This window comes from Crocodylus porosus, unplaced genomic scaffold (genome assembly GCF_001723895.1).
Source record: "Crocodylus porosus isolate Cpor-Errol unplaced genomic scaffold, CroPor_comp1, whole genome shotgun sequence".
NCBI classification, from domain to species: domain Eukaryota; kingdom Metazoa; phylum Chordata; order Crocodylia; family Crocodylidae; genus Crocodylus; species Crocodylus porosus.
Genome location: NW_017728950.1, coordinates 26,080,934 through 26,087,865, shown reverse-complemented (window position 1 = coordinate 26,087,865; position 6,932 = coordinate 26,080,934).

Sequence of the window (6,932 nt, the reverse complement as noted above, 5' to 3'; positions counted from 1 at the left end):
TGCATAAATTGTATATGTAATTGCATACACAATTTCAGTGTGACCCACAATGTTGAAGTTAACTGGGCACACACACAACTGTGTATGCCCTTCACAGAATCCCATGATGGTCTTTCTTTTTAGCATTGACACTACGTGATGTGTGTTGCAGGATCAGGCACTTTTAAAGTACTCCACAGCTGTGGACTTCTGTAAGCACTGTGGTGTAGAGCACTTCAGGTGCTTGGGTCAGCGCCCTAGGAGGCAGCCTTCAGAAACTGGAGTTAAGCCTTAGGTGCCTGCTCCACTTGGATCATCACCAGAGTGCCCATCTTCCCTGGTCTTTTTCACTTGCCTGGGTGGGATTCAGCCTTCTCATTCAGTCCCCCAGGCTTCAGGCCCTCTTTGCACCCTTAGGTTTGGTCCTGGCAATAGCCCCCTGGGCTTCTGGCCCCACTCATCCACTGTCCTCTTAGGCTCTGGGCTTGCTTCCACAGGCATTTTGGCTGCATGCTGTGATCTCCAGTTCTGCCTCCAACTTCCATCCCCACACAGTAGCAGCTCCTCCCTAGGCATTCCCCATAGCTGCTCCAGGTCCTCTGGTCTTACACAATAACAAAGAATAAATATAGAGCATAAATGGCTTACCTTTGATACCTGGTGTTGCTGAGCTTCCTTTAACCCCTGTCATCTGGAGCTCCTTCCCCACAGCAGGTCAAAGCCAGACCAAGGCCCCAGCCATGGTCCTGGCCTTATACAGCCTGTAGCCATGCCCCCGGTTGACCTGCCCAGCCACTTCCCCACCATGTCTGTCAATCATAGCACTGATTGTGCGTTCCACACCTGGGGTGAACAGCCGTTTTTCTTCAAGAGCTCTTAACTCCTAGCAGTACTTACAGGGTCCCAGAGCCAGATTGTTGCTCCCTGGCCCTCATCTCCTTAGTAATGGAGTAAGGGCCCCATTACAGAGACACATAAGCAAAGAACCTGTAGGAATAAAGGGGTCATAAAAGTTAGTCCAGGTAATAGTATAAGAAGCTGTAGTTTCCTATTTAAACCATACTTAATACAATCCAGTCTGTAGATGATTTCTTGTTCCACAAGTTCCCAATCAAATTGTTTTTTTAAAGTTTGCTGCCTAAGAACAGCTACCCTGAGGTCAGTGATGGAGTGGCCAGAGGGGTTAAGGTGTTCTGTCACAGGCCTTTGTGTCTTTCTGGAGCTGATGTCAGATCCATGTTCATTCATTCTTTCATGCAAGGATTGCCCTGTCCATCCAAGGTAGGCAGCGGAGGGGCACTGTAAGCAGGTAAAGGCATATGAGACCTTGGTAGAGTTGCAAATGAATGAACCTCAAATGTTTTAATCTCTGTTACTCAGTCCAGTGATGATGGGTGTGTATTGATGGTGGGGCACAGCAAGCAGCTGGTCTATTGCAAGGCCTGGTGCCTTGCGAAGAATGGGAATTAGGTAGCCTGTTGCTTGAGAGACATTGTTTAAGATTACCTTGAAAAAGTTGTTCTTCTTCCAGAAAAGGGGCCCAATCTAGTACCTCATTCCCCCAAATCCAAGCCCTGAATTCCCCACAGCTATTTTGGATGCCTCCTTGTACTCTTCTGTCTTGTCTTCCTTGCCTTTACTACCCTTCTCCCTACAGTAGCACTGTCACATCTGTATGAAGGCTTGTTGATGAGAGCAGGAAAATTTCTATTGGAGTTTTTATTGGGGGGGGACTACTGACTTTCTGGGGCTGTGTCTTGGCTGGGTTCTTTCCAGGAATAACTCTTTGGTTGCTTCTACCCTCTCTTTACTATAAAGGTGAGCCACTGAGTGTGTGAGTGTGAAGTGTGTGTGTCCCTTCATGACCAAGTCAGTCAACAGTGTGAAGGGTGGGTGAGGAGGGCACATACGTTATAGACATTTGCTTCAGACTTCAATAGAGAGATCAGGAACATAGGCTGCCTATACACATGCTCAGGAGTTGGGTGGCATTTTAATTAAAGCAGTTTCTGGACAGCAGCTCTAATAAATGCCTTATCGTCATGTCTATTAAGCTCCTGATTGCTTACAAATGGCTGTGGGATGCTTTAACTAAACCTCATTCAATAAGGTTTAGTTAAAGCATCCCAGTGGTCACTTTAAAATACATGGAGGCTTAACAGATGTGACAATGAGGTGATGTTAGAATGTTTTAATTAGAATCCGATTAGATTAACTGAGTCTGCTCTGGTGCATTCTAATTAAAATGCAAATGAGCACGTGTATAGGCAACCACCGTGGCTGGCCTTCCATTTTACTGTTGAAGGACTCTTTGCGTAATTTGATGTTGACTGTGTACTTTCTCTGCCCTGGATATATGTGGTGGCACTGATGAATCCTCAGTAAGAACCTTCCCCCATAATGTGGTCAGTGTTGTCAACCCAGGAAATATTTTATACGTTTTTTTTAAAGCCTGCTTCCTGTAGCCATATGATTATAGAAGACTCTCAACTTAAAAAATAAAAGTAAATTTCTAGCCCTCTTGCAGAGAAAAGCTTAAAACTATGCATATTTAAGGCTTGAAAACTGAAGGGAAAATAAAAAAGAACCTGAAGTGATGTATTTTTAATCCAAATTCCTTATTTTTAGCGGGAAAGTCTGAACCCTGGACCTTAAGCACTTGAAGTGCTCAGTATTGCAGATGTGAACAAAACCAAAGCAGAGTTTAAGAAAATGTAAATATTAATTCCCTTATCTATCATGTTTCTTTTCCTTGGTGTTCCTGTCATTGATTTTTCTAGTGGTCCATCCAGCCTTCCAGTCTTGCTTTCTGAATGTGTGTGGTTCAGTCTAAGAAGAAAAAAAGAGGGGTAAAGAAGCAGTAAGGAGTGTGAGTCCAGGAACCTTTTTTCTGGGTCATCTTGTGAAGTATTGCAGACCTGTTTGATTCTTTTCTCCTCTTTTGTAATATGGGAACCATCTGCTGCACTGCACAGCTTGAAGGAATAACTTTAATTTGAAACCAACTTGGTAATCTTCTCATTTAAAAAAAAATACATCAGAATGGTGTCATTGAGACTAAACTACCCAAATACATTTGTTAGCCAAGTCTTTGGGTGTTTTTGCTTAGGATTCAGGGCTCCGTTGCACATAGCAGCATACAAAAAGCGTTGAATTTCACCCCTAGGGTTGAGGCCAGTGTGAGACTCATGCAATAACTGAGTCTTGTTTTGAAGGCTAAGATGAGACACAAGTAGCCCATGGGTTTGTACTGTGCCTTTGCCCATGTAGATGCCTTGAAGTCCTGTTCCACCCAGGGTTTCTTGAGAGTGAACAGCAATTGATGAGACTTAAAATATCCACAGGCACTTCCTTGCAGGAAGGATGAAAGTATAATTAAAGCTCATCACATTCCACTCTGTTTTGGGCATAAGGAAGCACATCAGCAGTTTGACTGCACTGGCTGGATGTGTTCATAAGCAAAGAATATGTGCTTGGGGCCAGTGCAGGACTGGCCTTCATGATGGTGAATGGAACAAGTGTGGGAGGATCCCACGCTGCATGGTTCACACCACAGCTGAACGCAACGGAGTGCAAGTTCCTCTCCTTCCCCTGCTTTTTCACTGGAGCCTGGAGCAGGTTGGGTTTATGGTACAGAGCATCCTGTCTGCTTGAGAAGGTCCATCCCTAAACTCCTTCCCATGCACACAGAGGCATGGGATGCTGAGGGCAGCACAAAATTGGCCAAAACTTTTCAAATAAGTTATTGCTAAAGCCAAAACACAAAGTAAAAACAAAACAAAAAAAACCTGAGAAAAATAATTTGTGGTTTCCCATCCCTCACCCCTCAAAATTCTACTTTGCCACAACCCAAAAGATGCTGATCTCATGCCCCCCGCTCCTTTGTCAGTGGGGAAAAAAGGGAGGAAACAAAAGAAAGAAAAGGAATCCTCTTGAAAAGCCTGTGGAAGGAAAATTATTTTGGAATTTAGCATGTTTCTGAACTCTGCCTTTGCATTATCTTTTGACTGATCCTAGAAGTCCTGGGCCACAAAGATTCTGTCCTGGGTCCCCAGGGCAACTCCTTCCCTTGGCCCATAGGGAAGTGCAGAGCAAGCTGAGGCTTTAGTTTTCTTCTTATTCTCTGGTAACCCTTATAGGGGGACTACCGCCACTACCAGCCCGCTGAGAAAACCTCACAAAGCCAGCAGGCCAAGGCACTTAAGGAAGCCCACCCCTGCCCCAGCCTTGGTACAATCTGTGGGCAAGGCAAGAGCCCCTAAGGGGACACTTGCCTTCCTGTACACAAATGCCAGGAGCTTGGGGAATAAGCAGGAAGAACTCGTCCTCCTGCTCATGGCAAATAATTATGATGTCATAGGGATAACGGAGACCTGGTGGGACTCCACCCGTGACTGGACCATGGGTATAGAGGGCTATACCCTATACAGGAGGGATCGAGTAGATAAAAGGGGCAGGGGTGTAGCTCTCTATGTTAAGGAAAGCTACGCATCCCCTCAAGCTGATGTTGGTGACCAGGGTGGACAACAGGAGACTCTCTGGGTTAAAATCCGTGGGGAACACAGCACAGGGGACACAATGGTGGGAGTCTACTACAGACCTCCCACCCAAAGTCCTGAGCTTAACCAGGAGTTCGCCCAGGACCTGGCTGAGGCCACATGCTCCAGGACCATGGTTGTCATGGGTGACTTCAATTACCCAGACATCTCGTGGGAGGATCACTCAGCAAAATCCAAGCGGTCGCAAAGCTTCCTCTCATGCATGGATGACCTCTACCTGACTCAAGAAGTCTATGGGCCAACAAGAGGCAAAGCCCTGCTCAACCTGGTACTGGCAACAGGGGATGACCTAATCGGCGACCTAGTGATCAATGGGAAGCTGGGTGACAGAAACCACAAGCTGATCACCTTCACCATCCGCCGTAAAGCTGCAAGTCAGTCAGCAACATGGAAGTCCTTAACTTCAGAAAAACTGACTTTGACCAGCTCAGGAGGCTTGTTGGTGAGGCCCTAAGGGACCACGACCCTAGGGAGAGGGGAGTTCAAGAATAGTGGTTGCTCCTCAAGGGAGCGATCCTCAATGCACAAGCTAAGTCTATTCCATCTCGGAGGAAAGGCAGCAAGAGGGCACAGCAGCCCCCCTGGCTATCCAGGGACCTAGTGGACCTCCTAAGGCTAAAAAGAAAAGCCTACAAAGGATGGAGGACGGGATTCACCTCCAAGGAGGAATATTCTGCACTGGTCCAGTCCTGCAGGGAGCAAACCAGGAAAGCCAAGGCTGCAACTGAACTCCAACTAGCTTCAAGTATGAAGGACAATAAAAAGTCCTTTTTCAGGTATGTGGGGAGCTGGAGGAAAAGCAAGGTCAACATTGGACCCCTGCTGAACTAGATGGGGCAACTAACAACTGACGCCCAGGAAAAAGCCAGCCTATTAAATGGGTACTTTGTGTCGGTCTTTCATCAGTCCCATGCCCACTATGGGACAGGGAGGTCTGGGTGAGGATGATCCCCTGCCCACCATCAACACTGACCTTGTGAAGGAACACCTTGAGAGGCTGGATATCTTCAAATCAGCCAGCCCTGACAATCTATACCCCAGGGTACTCAAGGAGCTGGCGAGCATCATAGCCCAGCCTCTGGCACGGGTCTTTGAGAAATCCTGGTGCTCTGGTGTAGTGCCCGAAGACTGGAAGAAGGCCAATGTGGTGCTTATCTTCAAGAAAGGGAGGCAAGTGGATCCGGAAAACTACAGGCCCATCCGCCTGACTTCTATCCCGGGGAAGATCTTAGACAAGTTTATTAAAGAGGCCATCCTTAATGGACTGGCTGACACCAACATCCTGAGGGATAGCCAGCACGGGTTTGTTGCGGGTAAGTCTTGCTTGACCAATCTCATTTCCTTTTACAATCAGGTGACCTATCACCTGGACAAGGGAGAAGAGATTGATGTCATATATCTTGACTTCAAAAAAGCCTTCGATCTGGTATCCCATGATCACCTCTTGATGAAACTGGCCAGTTGTGGCCTTGGGTCCACCACGATCTGCTGGCTGGAGAACTGCTCCATGGTCGGACCCAGAGGGTTGCAATAGATGGAAGTCAACCGTCATGGTGCCCTGTGACCAGTGGGGTCCCCCAAGGTTCTGTCCTTGGACACATATTGTTCAACATCTTCCTTAATGATGTGGACATTGGAGTCAGAAGCGGACTGACCAAGTTTGCTGATGACACCAAACTTTGGGGCAAAGCATCCGCACCTGAAGACAGGAGAATGATCCAGGCTGACCTGGACAGGCTCAGCAAATGGGTGGACGAGACCCTGGTGGTGTTTAACACTGAAAAGTGCAAGGTTCTCCACCTTGGGAGGAAAAACCTGCAGCATCCTTATAGGCTTGGCAGTGCTACACTGGCTAGCACTACGGAAGAAAGAGACTTGGGGGTCATCATTGACCACAAGATGAACATGAGCCTTCAATGCGATGCTGCAGCTAGTAAAGCGACCAAAACGCTGGCTTGCATCCAGAGGTTCTTCTCAAGCAAATCCCAGGACGTCATTCTCCCCTTGTACTCGGCCTTGGTGAGGCTGCAGCTGGAGTACTGCGTCCAGTTTTGGGCCCCACAATTCAAAAAGGATGTGGAGAAGCTTGAGAGAGTGCAGAGAGCCACGCGCATGATCAGAGGTCAGGAAAACAGACCTTATGATGACTGGCTGAGAGCCATGGGGCTCTTTAGCCAGGAAAAGTGCAGGCTGAGGGGTGATATGATGGCCACCTATAAGTTTATCAGGGGTGACCACCAGGATCTGGGGGAACATTTATTCACCAGAGCACTCCACAAATGACGAGGTCGAACGGTCATAAACTACTGCAAGACCGTTTCAGGCTGGACATAAGGAAGAATTTCTTTACTGTCCGAGCCCCCAAGGTCTGGAACAGTCTGCCAGTGGAGGTGG